Source organism: Danio rerio, chromosome 7 (assembly GCF_049306965.1).
Source record: "Danio rerio strain Tuebingen ecotype United States chromosome 7, GRCz12tu, whole genome shotgun sequence".
Taxonomy (NCBI): Eukaryota; Metazoa; Chordata; class Actinopteri; order Cypriniformes; family Danionidae; genus Danio; species Danio rerio.
The window spans coordinates 60,747,985-60,764,865 of NC_133182.1; positions in this window are offsets into that span (position 1 = coordinate 60,747,985).

Here is a 16,881-nt window from a genome sequence, read left to right on the forward strand (position 1 = left end):
AAGTGAAAATCTATGTCTCTGACTGAGTTTGCATTACTGTGATTTGACCTCTCTGCTGGCTGAGATAAGCTCATTTTCAACGTCCAATTCAGAATGTAATAAAACCAGATCCAGCCATAAAATGCATCATTCTTTTTTGTTTTAGACAACATTTCTTGCACTGTTAAACATGTTAAAGCAAGTTGCAAGTGAAAATCTATGTCTCTGACTGAGTTTGCATTACTGTGATTTGACCTCTCTGCTGGCTGAGATAAGCTCATTTTCAACGTCCAATTTAGAATGTAATAAAACCAGATCCAGCTATAAAATGCATCATTCTTTTTTGTTTTAGACAACATTTCATGCACTGTTAAACATGTTAAAGCAAGTTGCAAGTGAAAATCTATGTCTCTGACTGAGTTTGCATTACTGTGATTTGACCTTTCTGCTGGCTGAGATAAGCTCATTTTCAAAGTCCAATTCAGAATGTAATAAAACCAGATCCAGCTATAAAATGCATCATTCTTTTTTTGTTTTAGACAACATTTCATGCACTGTTAAACATGTTAAAGCAAGTTGCAAGAGAAAACATATGTCCCTGACTGAGTTTGCATTACTGTGATTTGACCTCTCTGCTGGCTGAGATAAGCTCATTTTCAACGTCCAATTCAGAATGTAATAAAACCAGATCCAGCCATAAAATGCATCATTCTTTTTTGTTTTAGACAACATTTCATGCACTGTTAAACATGTTAAAGCAAGTTGCAAGTGAAAATATATGTCTCTGACTGAGTTTGCATTACTGTGATTTGACCTCTCTGCTGGCTGAGATAAGCTCATTTTCAACAACCAATTCAGAAAGTGATAAAAACAGATCCAGCCATAAAATGCATCATTCTTTTTTGTTTTAGACAACATTTCATGCACTGTTAAACATGTTAAAGCAAGTTGCAAGTGAAAATCTATGTCTCTGACTGAGTTTGCATTACTGTGATTTGACCTCTCTGCTGGCTGAGATAAGCTCATTTTCAACGTCCAATTCAGAATGTAATAAAACCAGATCCAGCTATAAAATGCATCATTCTTTTTTGTTTTAGACAACATTTCATGCACTGTTAAACATGTTAAAGCAAGTTGCAAGTGAAAATCTATGTCTCTGACTGAGTTTGCATGACTGTGATTTGACCTCTCTGCTGGCTGAGATAAGCTCATTTTCAACGTCCAATTCAGAATGTAATAAAACCAGATCCAGCTATAAAATGCATCATTCTTTTTTGTTTTAGACAACATTTCATGCACTGTTAAACATGTTAAAGCAAGTTGCAAGTGAAAATCTATGTCTCTGACTGAGTTTGCATTACTTTGATTTGACCTCTCTGCTGGCTGAGATAAGCTCATTTTCAACGTCCAATTCAGAATGTAATAAAACCAGATCCAGCTATAAAATGCATCATTCTTTTTTGTTTTAGACAACATTTCATGCACTGTTAAACATGTTAAAGCAAGTTGCAAGTGAAAATCTATGTCTCTGACTGAATTTGCATTACTGTGATTTGACCTCTCTGCTGGCTGAGATAAGCTCATTTTCAAGTCCATTTCAGAAAATGATAAAAACAGATCCAGCCATAACATGGATCATTCTTTTTTGTTTTAGACAACATTTCATGCACTGTTAAACATGTTAAAGCAAGTTGCAAGTGAAAATCTATGTCTCTGACTGAGTTTGCATTACTGTGATTTGACCTCTCTGCTGGCTGAGATAAGCTCATTTTCAACGTCCATTTCAGAATGTAATAAAACCAGATCCAGCTATAAAATGCATCATTCTTTTTGTTTTAGACAACATTTCATGCACTGTTAAACATGTTAAAGCAAGTTGCAAGTGAAAATCTATGTCTCTGACTGAGTTTGCATTACTGTGATTTGACCTCTCTGCTGGCTGAGATAAGCTCATTTTCAACGTCCAATTTAGAATGTAATAAAACCAGATCCAGACATAAAATGCATCATTCTTTTTTGTTTTAGACAACATTTCATGCACTGTTAAACATGTTAAAGCAAGTTGCAAGTGAAAATCTATGTCTCTGACTGAGTTTGCATTACTGTGATTTGACCTCTCTGCTGGCTGAGATAAGCTCATTTTCAACGTCTAATTTAGAATGTAATAAAACCAGATCCAGCTATAAAATGCATCATTCTTTTTTGTTTTAGACAACATTTCATGCACTGTTAAACATGTTAAAGCAAGTTGCAAGTGAAAATCTATGTCTCTGACTGAGTTTGCATTACTGTGATTTGACCTCTCTGCTGGCTGAGATAAGCTCATTTTCAACGTCCAATTTAGAATGTAATAAAACCAGATCCAGCTATAAAATGCATCATTCTTTTTTGTTTTAGACAACATTTCATGCACTGTTAAACATGTTAAAGCAAGTTGCAAGTGAAAATCTATGTCTCTGACTGAGTTTGCATTACTGTGATTTGACCTCTCTGCTGGCTGAGATAAGCTCATTTTCAACGTCCAATTTAGAATGTAATAAAACCAGATCCAGCTATAAAATGCATCATTCTTTTTTGTTTTAGACAACATTTCATGCACTGTTAAACATGTTAAAGCAAGTTGCAAGTGAAAATCTATGTCTCTGACTGAGTTTGCATTACTGTGATTTGACCTCTCTGCTGGCTGAGATAAGCTCATTTTCAACGTCCAATTTAGAATGTAATAAAACCAGATCCAGCTATAAAATGCATCATTCTTTTTTGTTTTAGACAACATTTCATGCACTGTTAAACATGTTAAAGCAAGTTGCAAGTGAAAATCTATGTCTCTGACTGAGTTTGCATTACTGTGATTTGACCTCTCTGCTGGCTGAGATAAGCTCATTTTCAACGTCCAATTCAGAATGTAATAAAACCAGATCCAGCTATAAAATGCATCATTCTTTTTTGTTTTAGACAACATTTCATGCACTGTTAAACATGTTAAAGCAAGTTGCAAGAGAAAACATATGTCCCTGACTGAGTTTGCATTACTGTGATTTGACCTCTCTGCTGGCTGAGATAAGCTCATTTTCAACGTCCAATTCAGAATGTAATAAAACCAGATCCAGCCATAAAATGCATCATTCTTTTTTGTTTTAGACAACATTTCATGCACTGTTAAACATGTTAAAGCAAGTTGCAAGTGAAAATATATGTCTCTGACTGAGTTTGCATTACTGTGATTTGACCTCTCTGCTGGCTGAGATAAGCTCATTTTCAACAACCAATTCAGAAAGTGATAAAAACAGATCCAGCCATAAAATGCATCATTCTTTTTTGTTTTAGACAACATTTCATGCACTGTTAAACATGTTAAAGCAAGTTGCAAGTGAAAATCTATGTCTCTGACTGAGTTTGCATTACTGTGATTTGACCTCTCTGCTGGCTGAGATAAGCTCATTTTCAACGTCCAATTCAGAATGTAATAAAACCAGATCCAGCTATAAAATGCATCATTCTTTTTTGTTTTAGACAACATTTCATGCACTGTTAAACATGTTAAAGCAAGTTGCAAGTGAAAATCTATGTCTCTGACTGAGTTTGCATTACTGTGATTTGACCTCTCTGCTGGCTGAGATAAGCTCATTTTCAACGTCCAATTCAGAAAGTGATAAAAATAGATCCAGACATAAAATGCATCATTCTTTTTTGTTTTAGACAACATTTCATGCACTGTTAAACATGTTAAAGCAAGTTGCAAGTGAAAATCTATGTCTCTGACTGAGTTTGCATTACTGTGATTTGACCTCTCTGCTGGCTGAGATAAGCTCATTTTCAACGTCCAATTCAGAAAGTGATAAAAACAGATCCAGCCATAAAATGGATCATTCTTTTTTGTTTTAGACAACATTTACTGCACTGTTAAACATGTTAAAGCAAGTTGCAAGTGAAAATCTATGTCTCTGACTGAGTTTGCATTACTGTGATTTGACCTCTCTGCTGGCTGAGATAAGCTCATTTTCAACGTCCAATTCAGAATGTAATAAAACCAGATCCAGCTATAAAATGCATCATTCTTTTTTGTTTTAGACAACATTTCATGCACTGTTAAACATGTTAAAGCAAGTTGCAAGTGAAAATCTATGTCTCTGACTGAGTTTGCATTACTGTGATTTGACCTCTCTGCTGGCTGAGATAAGCTCATTTTCAACGTCCAATTCAGAATGTAATAAAACCAGATCCAGCTATAAAATGCATCATTCTTTTTTGTTTTAGACAACATTTCCTGCACTGTTAAACATGTTAAAGCAAGTTGCAAGAGAAAACATATGTCCCTGACTGAGTTTGCATTACTGTGATTTGACCTCTCTGCTGGCTGAGATAAGCTCATTTTCAACGTCCAACTCAGAATGTAATAAAACCAGATCCAGCCATAAAATGCATCATTCTTTTTTGTTTTAGACAACATTTCATGCACTGTTAAACATGTTAAAGCAAGTTGCAAGTGAAAATATATGTCTCTGACTGAGTTTGCATTACTGTGATTTGACCTCTCTGCTGGCTGAGATAAGCTCATTTTCAACGTCCATATCAGAAAGTGATAAAAACAGATCCAGCCATAAAATGCATCATTCTTTTTTGTTTTAGACAACATTTCATGCACTGTTAAACATGTTAAAGCAAGTTGCAAGTGAAAATCTATGTCTCTGACTGAGTTTGCATTACTGTGATTTGACCTCTCTGCTGGCTGAGATAAGCTCATTTTCAACGTCCAATTCAGAATGTAATAAAACCAGATCCAGCTATAAAATGCATCATTCTTTTTTGTTTTAGACAACATTTCATGCACTGTTAAACATGTTAAAGCAAGTTGCAAGTGAAAATCTATGTCTCTGACTGAGTTTGCATTACTGTGATTTGACCTCTCTGCTGGCTGAGATAAGCTCATTTTCAACGTCCAATTTAGAAAGTAATAAAACCAGATCCAGACATAAAATGCATCATTCTTTTTTGTTTTAGACAACATTTCATGCACTGTTAAACATGTTAAAGCAAGTTGCAAGTGAAAATCTATGTCTCTGACTGAGTTTGCATTACTGTGATTTGACCTCTCTGCTGGCTGAGATAAGCTCATTTTCAACGTCCAATTTAGAAAGTAATAAAACCAGATCCAGCTATAAAATGCATCATTCTTTTTTGTTTTAGACAACATTTCATGCACTGTTAAACATGTTAAAGCAAGTTGCAAGTGAAAATCTATGTCTCTGACTGAGTTTGCATTACTGTGATTTGACCTCTCTGCTGGCTGAGATAAGCTCATTTTCAACGTCCAATTTAGAATGTAATAAAACCAGATCCAGCTATAAAATGCATCATTCTTTTTTGTTTTAGACAACATTTCATGCACTGTTAAACATGTTAAAGCAAGTTGCAAGTGAAAATCTATGTCTCTGACTGAGTTTGCATTACTGTGATTTGACCTCTCTGCTGGCTGAGATAAGCTCATTTTCAACGTCCAATTTAGAATGTAATAAAACCAGATCCAGCTATAAAATGCATCATTCTTTTTTGTTTTAGACAACATTTCAAGCACTGTTAAACATGTTAAAGCAAGTTGCAAGTGAAAATCTATGTCTCTGACTGAGTTTGCATTACTGTGATTTGACCTCTCTGCTGGCTGAGATAAGCTCATTTTCAACGTCCAATTCAGAATGTAATAAAACCAGATCCAGCTATAAAATGCATCATTCTTTTTTGTTTTAGACAACATTTCATGCACTGTTAAACATGTTAAAGCAAGTTGCAAGAGAAAACATATGTCCCTGACTGAGTTTGCATTACTGTGATTTGACCTCTCTGCTGGCTGAGATAAGCTCATTTTCAACGTCCAATTCAGAATGTAATAAAACCAGATCCAGCCATAAAATGCATCATTCTTTTTTGTTTTAGACAACATTTCATGCACTGTTAAACATGTTAAAGCAAGTTGCAAGTGAAAATATATGTCTCTGACTGAGTTTGCATTACTGTGATTTGACCTCTCTGCTGGCTGAGATAAGCTCATTTTCAACAACCAATTCAGAAAGTGATAAAAACAGATCCAGCCATAAAATGCATCATTCTTTTTTGTTTTAGACAACATTTCATGCACTGTTAAACATGTTAAAGCAAGTTGCAAGTGAAAATCTATGTCTCTGACTGAGTTTGCATTACTGTGATTTGACCTCTCTGCTGGCTGAGATAAGCTCATTTTCAACGTCCAATTCAGAATGTAATAAAACCAGATCCAGCTATAAAATGCATCATTCTTTTTTGTTTTAGACAACAGTTCATGCACTGTTAAACATGTTAAAGCAAGTTGCAAGTGAAAATCTATGTCTCTGACTGAGTTTGCATTACTGTGATTTGACCTCTCTGCTGGCTGAGATAAGCTCATTTTCAACGTCCAATTCAGAAAGTGATAAAAATAGATCCAGACATAAAATGCATCATTCTTTTTTGTTTTAGACAACATTTCATGCACTGTTAAACATGTTAAAGCAAGTTGCAAGTGAAAATCTATGTCTCTGACTGAGTTTGCATTACTGTGATTTGACCTCTCTGCTGGCTGAGATAAGCTCATTTTCAACGTCCAATTCAGAAAGTGATAAAAACAGATCCAGCCATAAAATGGATCATTCTTTTTTGTTTTAGACAACATTTACTGCACTGTTAAACATGTTAAAGCAAGTTGCAAGTGAAAATCTATGTCTCTGACTGAGTTTGCATTACTGTGATTTGACCTCTCTGCTGGCTGAGATAAGCTCATTTTCAACGTCCAATTCAGAATGTAATAAAACCAGATCCAGCTATAAAATGCATCATTCTTTTTTGTTTTAGACAACATTTCATGCACTGTTAAACATGTTAAAGCAAGTTGCAAGTGAAAATCTATGTCTCTGACTGAGTTTGCATTACTGTGATTTGACCTCTCTGCTGGCTGAGATAAGCTCATTTTCAACGTCCAATTCAGAATGTAATAAAACCAGATCCAGCTATAAAATGCATCATTCTTTTTTGTTTTAGACAACATTTCCTGCACTGTTAAACATGTTAAAGCAAGTTGCAAGAGAAAACATATGTCCCTGACTGAGTTTGCATTACTGTGATTTGACCTCTCTGCTGGCTGAGATAAGCTCATTTTCAACGTCCAACTCAGAATGTAATAAAACCAGATCCAGCCATAAAATGCATCATTCTTTTTTGTTTTAGACAACATTTCATGCACTGTTAAACATGTTAAAGCAAGTTGCAAGTGAAAATATATGTCTCTGACTGAGTTTGCATTACTGTGATTTGACCTCTCTGCTGGCTGAGATAAGCTCATTTTCAACGTCCATATCAGAAAGTGATAAAAACAGATCCAGCCATAAAATGCATCATTCTTTTTTGTTTTAGACAACATTTCATGCACTGTTAAACATGTTAAAGCAAGTTGCAAGTGAAAATCTATGTCTCTGACTGAGTTTGCATTACTGTGATTTGACCTCTCTGCTGGCTGAGATAAGCTCATTTTCAACGTCCAATTCAGAATGTAATAAAACCAGATCCAGCTATAAAATGCATCATTCTTTTTTGTTTTAGACAACATTTCATGCACTGTTAAACATGTTAAAGCAAGTTGCAAGTGAAAATCTATGTCTCTGACTGAGTTTGCATTACTGTGATTTGACCTCTCTGCTGGCTGAGATAAGCTCATTTTCAACGTCCAATTTAGAAAGTAATAAAACCAGATCCAGACATAAAATGCATCATTCTTTTTTGTTTTAGACAACATTTCATGCACTGTTAAACATGTTAAAGCAAGTTGCAAGTGAAAATCTATGTCTCTGACTGAGTTTGCATTACTGTGATTTGACCTCTCTGCTGGCTGAGATAAGCTCATTTTCAACGTCCAATTTAGAATGTAATAAAACCAGATCCAGCTATAAAATGCATCATTCTTTTTTGTTTTAGACAACATTTCATGCACTGTTAAACATGTTAAAGCAAGTTGCAAGTGAAAATCTATGTCTCTGACTGAGTTTGCATTACTGTGATTTGACCTCTCTGCTGGCTGAGATAAGCTCATTTTCAACGTCCAATTTAGAATGTAATAAAACCAGATCCAGCTATAAAATGCATCATTCTTTTTTGTTTTAGACAACATTTCATGCACTGTTAAACATGTTAAAGCAAGTTGCAAGTGAAAATCTATGTCTCTGACTGAGTTTGCATTACTGTGATTTGACCTCTCTGCTGGCTGAGATAAGCTCATTTTCAACGTCCAATTTAGAATGTAATAAAACCAGAYCCAGCTATAAAATGCATCATTCTTTTTTGTTTTAGACAACATTTCTTGCACTGTTAAACATGTTAAAGCAAGTTGCAAGTGAAAATCTATGTCTCTGACTGAGTTTGCATTACTGTGATTTGACCTCTCTGCTGGCTGAGATAAGCTCATTTTCAACGTCCAATTCAGAATGTAATAAAACCAGATCCAGCTATAAAATGCATCATTCTTTTTTGTTTTAGACAACATTTCATGCACTGTTAAACATGTTAAAGCAAGTTGCAAGTGAAAATCTATGTCTCTGACTGAGTTTGCATTACTGTGATTTGACCTYTCTGCTGGCTGAGATAAGCTCATTTTCAACGTCCAATTCAGAATGTAATAAAACCAGATCCAGCTATAAAATGCATCATTCTTTTTTGTTTTAGACAACATTTCATGCACTGTTAAACATGTTAAAGCAAGTTGCAAGAGAAAACATATGTCCCTGACTGAGTTTGCATTACTGTGATTTGACCTCTCTGCTGGCTGAGATAAGCTCATTTTCAACGTCCAATTCAGAATGTAATAAAACCAGATCCAGCCATAAAATGCATCATTCTTTTTTGTTTTAGACAACATTTCATGCACTGTTAAACATGTTAAAGCAAGTTGCAAGTGAAAATATATGTCTCTGACTGAGTTTGCATTACTGTGATTTGACCTCTCTGCTGGCTGAGATAAGCTCATTTTCAACAACCAATTCAGAAAGTGATAAAAACAGATCCAGCCATAAAATGCATCATTCTTTTTTGTTTTAGACAACATTTCATGCACTGTTAAACATGTTAAAGCAAGTTGCAAGTGAAAATCTATGTCTCTGACTGAGTTTGCATTACTGTGATTTGACCTCTCTGCTGGCTGAGATAAGCTCATTTTCAACGTCCAATTCAGAATGTAATAAAACCAGATCCAGCTATAAAATGCATCATTCTTTTTTGTTTTAGACAACATTTCATGCACTGTTAAACATGTTAAAGCAAGTTGCAAGTGAAAATCTATGTCTCTGACTGAGTTTGCATGACTGTGATTTGACCTCTCTGCTGGCTGAGATAAGCTCATTTTCAACGTCCAATTCAGAAAGTGATAAAAATAGATCCAGACATAAAATGCATCATTCTTTTTTGTTTTAGACAACATTTCATGCACTGTTAAACATGTTAAAGCAAGTTGCAAGTGAAAATCTATGTCTCTGACTGAGTTTGCATTACTGTGATTTGACCTCTCTGCTGGCTGAGATAAGCTCATTTTCAACGTCCAATTCAGAATGTAATAAAACCAGATCCAGCTATAAAATGCATCATTCTTTTTTGTTTTAGACAACATTTCATGCACTGTTAAACATGTTAAAGCAAGTTGCAAGTGAAAATCTATGTCTCTGACTGAGTTTGCATTACTGTGATTTGACCTCTCTGCTGGCTGAGATAAGCTCATTTTCAACGTCCAATTCAGAATGTAATAAAACCAGATCCAGCTATAAAATGCATCATTCTTTTTTGTTTTAGACAACATTTCCTGCACTGTTAAACATGTTAAAGCAAGTTGCAAGAGAAAACATAAGTCCCTGACTGAGTTTGCATTACTGTGATTTGACCTCTCTGCTGGCTGAGATAAGCTCATTTTCAACGTCCAATTCAGAATGTAATAAAACCAGATCCAGCTATAAAATGCATCATTCTTTTTTGTTTTAGACAACATTTCATGCACTGTTAAACATGTTAAAGCAAGTTGCAAGAGAAAACATATGTCCCTGACTGAGTTTGCATTACTGTGATTTGACCTCTCTGCTGGCTGAGATAAGCTCATTTTCAACGTCCAATTCAGAATGTAATAAAACCAGATCCAGCCATAAAATGCATCATTCTTTTTTGTTTTAGACAACATTTCATGCACTGTTAAACATGTTAAAGCAAGTTGCAAGTGAAAATATATGTCTCTGACTGAGTTTGCATTACTGTGATTTGACCTCTCTGCTGGCTGAGATAAGCTCATTTTCAACAACCAATTCAGAATGTAATAAAACCAGATCCAGCTATAAAATGCATCATTCTTTTTTGTTTTAGACAACATTTCATGCACTGTTAAACATGTTAAAGCAAGTTGCAAGTGAAAATCTATGTCTCTGACTGAGTTTGCATTACTGTGATTTGACCTCTCTGCTGGCTGAGATAAGCTCATTTTCAACGTCCAATTCAGAAAGTGATAAAAATAGATCCAGACATAAAATGCATCATTCTTTTTTGTTTTAGACAACATTTCATGCACTGTTAAACATGTTAAAGCAAGTTGCAAGTGAAAATCTATGTCTCTGACTGAGTTTGCATTACTGTGATTTGACCTCTCTGCTGGCTGAGATAAGCTCATTTTCAACGTCCAATTCAGAATGTAATAAAACCAGATCCAGCTATAAAATGCATCATTCTTTTTTGTTTTAGACAACATTTCCCGCACTGTTAAACATGTTAAAGCAAGTTGCAAGAGAAAACATAAGTCCCTGACTGAGTTTGCATTACTGTGATTTGACCTCTCTGCTGGCTGAGATAAGCTCATTTTCAACGTCCAATTCAGAATGTAATAAAACCAGATCCAGCTATAAAATGCATCATTCTTTTTTGTTTTAGACAACATTTCATGCACTGTTAAACATGTTAAAGCAAGTTGCAAGAGAAAACATATGTCCCTGACTGAGTTTGCATTACTGTGATTTGACCTCTCTGCTGGCTGAGATAAGCTCATTTTCAACGTCCAATTCAGAATGTAATAAAACCAGATCCAGCCATAAAATGCATCATTCTTTTTTGTTTTAGACAACATTTCATGCACTGTTAAACATGTTAAAGCAAGTTGCAAGTGAAAATATATGTCTCTGACTGAGTTTGCATTACTGTGATTTGACCTCTCTGCTGGCTGAGATAAGCTCATTTTCAACAACCAATTCAGAAAGTGATAAAAACAGATCCAGCCATAAAATGCATCATTCTTTTTTGTTTTAGACAACATTTCATGCACTGTTAAACATGTTAAAGCAAGTTGCAAGTGAAAATCTATGTCTCTGACTGAGTTTGCATTACTGTGATTTGACCTCTCTGCTGGCTGAGATAAGCTCATTTTCAACGTCCAATTCAGAATGTAATAAAACCAGATCCAGCTATAAAATGCATCATTCTTTTTTGTTTTAGACAACATTTCATGCACTGTTAAACATGTTAAAGCAAGTTGCAAGTGAAAATCTATGTCTCTGACTGAGTTTGCATGACTGTGATTTGACCTCTCTGCTGGCTGAGATAAGCTCATTTTCAACGTCCAATTCAGAAAGTGATAAAAATAGATCCAGACATAAAATGCATCATTCTTTTTTGTTTTAGACAACATTTCATGCACTGTTAAACATGTTAAAGCAAGTTGCAAGTGAAAATCTATGTCTCTGACTGAGTTTGCATTACTGTGATTTGACCTCTCTGCTGGCTGAGATAAGCTCATTTTCAACGTCCAATTCAGAATGTAATAAAACCAGATCCAGCTATAAAATGCATCATTCTTTTTTGTTTTAGACAACATTTCATGCACTGTTAAACATGTTAAAGCAAGTTGCAAGTGAAAATCTATGTCTCTGACTGAGTTTGCATTACTGTGATTTGACCTCTCTGCTGGCTGAGATAAGCTCATTTTCAATGTCCAATTCAGAATGTAATAAAACCAGATCCAGCTATAAAATGCATCATTCTTTTTTGTTTTAGACAACATTTCATGCACTGTTAAACATGTTAAAGCAAGTTGCAAGTGAAAATCTATGTCTCTGACTGAGTTTGCATTACTGTGATTTGACCTCTCTGCTGGCTGAGATAAGCTCATTTTCAACGTCCAATTCAGAATGTAATAAAACCAGATCCAGCCATAAAATGCATCATTCTTTTTTGTTTTAGACAACATTTCATGCACTGTTAAACATGTTAAAGCAAGTTGCAAGTGAAAATATATGTCTCTGACTGAGTTTGCATTACTGTGATTTGACCTCTCTGCTGGCTGAGATAAGCTCATTTTCAACAACCAATTCAGAAAGTGATAAAAACAGATCCAGCCATAAAATGCATCATTCTTTTTTGTTTTAGACAACATTTCATGCACTGTTAAACATGTTAAAGCAAGTTGCAAGTGAAAATCTATGTCTCTGACTGAGTTTGCATTACTGTGATTTGACCTCTCTGCTGGCTGAGATAAGCTCATTTTCAACGTCCAATTCAGAATGTAATAAAACCAGATCCAGCTATAAAATGCATCATTCTTTTTTGTTTTAGACAACATTTCATGCACTGTTAAACATGTTAAAGCAAGTTGCAAGTGAAAATCTATTTCTCTGACTGAGTTTGCATTACTGTGATTTGACCTCTCTGCTGGCTGAGATAAGCTCATTTTCAACGTCCAATTCAGAAAGTGATAAAAATAGATCCAGACATAAAATGCATCATTCTTTTTTGTTTTAGACAACATTTCATGCACTGTTAAACATGTTAAAGCAAGTTGCAAGTGAAAATCTATGTCTCTGACTGAGTTTGCATTACTGTGATTTGACCTCTCTGCTGGCTGAGATAAGCTCATTTTCAACTTCCAATTCAGAATGTAATAAAACCAGATCCAGCTATAAAATGCATCATTCTTTTTTGTTTTAGACAACATTTCCTGCACTGTTAAACATGTTAAAGCAAGTTGCAAGAGAAAACATAAGTCCCTGACTGAGTTTGCATTACTGTGATTTGACCTCTCTGCTGGCTGAGATAAGCTCATTTTCAACGTCCAATTCAGAATGTAATAAAACCAGATCCAGCTATAAAATGCATCATTCTTTTTTGTTTTAGACAACATTTCATGCACTGTTAAACATGTTAAAGCAAGTTGCAAGAGAAAACATATGTCCCTGACTGAGTTTGCATTACTGTGATTTGACCTCTCTGCTGGCTGAGATAAGCTCATTTTCAACGTCCAATTCAGAATGTAATAAAACCAGATCCAGCCATAAAATGCATCATTCTTTTTTGTTTTAGACAACATTTCATGCACTGTTAAACATGTTAAAGCAAGTTGCAAGTGAAAATATATGTCTCTGACTGAGTTTGCATTACTGTGATTTGACCTCTCTGCTGGCTGAGATAAGCTCATTTTCAACAACCAATTCAGAAAGTGATAAAAACAGATCCAGCCATAAAATGCATCATTCTTTTTTGTTTTAGACAACATTTCATGCACTGTTAAACATGTTAAAGCAAGTTGCAAGTGAAAATCTATGTCTCTGACTGAGTTTGCATTACTGTGATTTGACCTCTCTGCTGGCTGAGATAAGCTCATTTTCAACGTCCAATTCAGAATGTAATAAAACCAGATCCAGCTATAAAATGCATCATTCTTTTTTGTTTTAGACAACATTTCATGCACTGTTAAACATGTTAAAGCAAGTTGCAAGTGAAAATCTATGTCTCTGACTGAGTTTGCATGACTGTGATTTGACCTCTCTGCTGGCTGAGATAAGCTCATTTTCAACGTCCAATTCAGAAAGTGATAAAAATAGATCCAGACATAAAATGCATCATTCTTTTTTGTTTTAGACAACATTTCATGCACTGTTAAACATGTTAAAGCAAGTTGCAAGTGAAAATCTATGTCTCTGACTGAGTTTGCATTACTGTGATTTGACCTCTCTGCTGGCTGAGATAAGCTCATTTTCAACGTCCAATTCAGAATGTAATAAAACCAGATCCAGCTATAAAATGCATCATTCTTTTTTGTTTTAGACAACATTTCATGCACTGTTAAACATGTTAAAGCAAGTTGCAAGTGAAAATCTATGTCTCTGACTGAGTTTGCATAACTGTGATTTGACCTCTCTGCTGGCTGAGATAAGCTCATTTTCAACGTCCAATTCAGAATGTAATAAAACCAGATCCAGCTATAAAATGCATCATTCTTTTTTGTTTTAGACAACATTTCCTGCACTGTTAAACATGTTAAAGCAAGTTGCAAGAGAAAACATAAGTCCCTGACTGAGTTTGCATTACTGTGATTTGACCTCTCTGCTGGCTGAGATAAGCTCATTTTCAACGTCCAATTCAGAATGTAATAAAACCAGATCCAGCTATAAAATGCATCATTCTTTTTTGTTTTAGACAACATTTCATGCACTGTTAAACATGTTAAAGCAAGTTGCAAGAGAAAACATATGTCCCTGACTGAGTTTGCATTACTGTGATTTGACCTCTCTGCTGGCTGAGATAAGCTCATTTTCAACGTCCAATTCAGAATGTAATAAAACCAGATCCAGCCATAAAATGCATCATTCTTTTTTGTTTTAGACAACATTTCATGCACTGTTAAACATGTTAAAGCAAGTTGCAAGTGAAAATATATGTCTCTGACTGAGTTTGCATTACTGTGATTTGACCTCTCTGCTGGCTGAGATAAGCTCATTTTCAACAACCAATTCAGAAAGTGATAAAAACAGATCCAGCCATAAAATGCATCATTCTTTTTTGTTTTAGACAACATTTCATGCACTGTTAAACATGTTAAAGCAAGTTGCAAGTGAAAATCTATGTCTCTGACTGAGTTTGCATTACTGTGATTTGACCTCTCTGCTGGCTGAGATAAGCTCATTTTCAACGTCCAATTCAGAATGTAATAAAACCAGATCCAGCTATAAAATGCATCATTCTTTTTTGTTTTAGACAACATTTCATGCACTGTTAAACATGTTAAAGCAAGTTGCAAGTGAAAATCTATGTCTCTGACTGAGTTTGCATTACTGTGATTTGACCTCTCTGCTGGCTGAGATAAGCTCATTTTCAACGTCCAATTCAGAAAGTGATAAAAATAGATCCAGACATAAAATGCATCATTCTTTTTTGTTTTAGACAACATTTCATGCACTGTTAAACATGTTAAAGCAAGTTGCAAGTGAAAATCTATGTCTCTGACTGAGTTTGCATTACTGTGATTTGACCTCTCTGCTGGCTGAGATAAGCTCATTTTCAACGTCCAATTCAGAATGTAATAAAACCAGATCCAGCTATAAAATGCATCATTCTTTTTTGTTTTAGACAACATTTCCTGCACTGTTAAACATGTTAAAGCAAGTTGCAAGAGAAAACATAAGTCCCTGACTGAGTTTGCATTACTGTGATTTGACCTCTCTGCTGGCTGAGATAAGCTCATTTTCAACGTCCAACTCAGAATGTAATAAAACCAGATCCAGCCATAAAATGCATCATTCTTTTTTGTTTTAGACAACATTTCATGCACTGTTAAACATGTTAAAGCAAGTTGCAAGTGAAAATATATGTCTCTGACTGAGTTTGCATTACTGTGATTTGACCTCTCTGCTGGCTGAGATAAGCTCATTTTCAACGTCCATATCAGAAAGTGATAAAAACAGATCCAGCCATAAAATGCATCATTCTTTTTTGTTTTAGACAACATTTCATGCACTGTTAAACATGTTAAAGCAAGTTGCAAGTGAAAATCTATGTCTCTGACTGAGTTTGCATTACTGTGATTTGACCTCTCTGCTGGCTGAGATAAGCTCATTTTCAACGTCCAATTCAGAATGTAATAAAACCAGATCCAGCTATAAAATGCATCATTCTTTTTTGTTTTAGACAACATTTCATGCACTGTTAAACATGTTAAAGCAAGTTGCAAGTGAAAATCTATGTCTCTGACTGAGTTTGCATTACTGTGATTTGACCTCTCTGCTGGCTGAGATAAGCTCATTTTCAACGTCCAATTTAGAATGTAATAAAACCAGATCCAGACATAAAATGCATCATTCTTTTTTGTTTTAGACAACATTTCATGCACTGTTAAACATGTTAAAGCAAGTTGCAAGTGAAAATCTATGTCTCTGACTGAGTTTGTATTACTGTGATTTGACCTCTCTGCTGGCTGAGATAAGCTCATTTTCAACGTCCAATTTAGAATGTAATAAAACCAGATCCAGCTATAAAATGCATCATTCTTTTTTGTTTTAGACAACATTTAATGCACTGTTAAACATGTTAAAGCAAGTTGCAAGTGAAAATCTATGTCTCTGACTGAGTTTGCATTACTGTGATTTGACCTCTCTGCTGGCTGAGATAAGCTCATTTTCAACGTCCAATTCAGAATGTAATAAAACCAGATCCAGCTATAAAATGCATCATTCTTTTTTGTTTTAGACAACATTTAATGCACTGTTAAACATGTTAAAGCAAGTTGCAAGAGAAAATCTATGTCCCTGACTGAGTTTGCATTACTGTGATTTGACCTCTCTGCTGGCTGAGATAAGCTCATTTTCAACGTCCATTTCAGAAAATGATAAAAACAGATCCAGCCATAACATGGATCATTCTTTTTTGTTTTAGACAACATTTCATGCACTGTTAAACATGTTAAAGCAAGTTGCAAGTGAAAATCTATGTCTCTGACTGAGTTTGCATTACTGTGATTTGACCTCTCTGCTGGCTGAGATAAGCTCATTTTCAACGTCCAATTCAGAATGTAATAAAACCAGATCCAGCTATAAAATGCATCATTCTTTTTTGTTT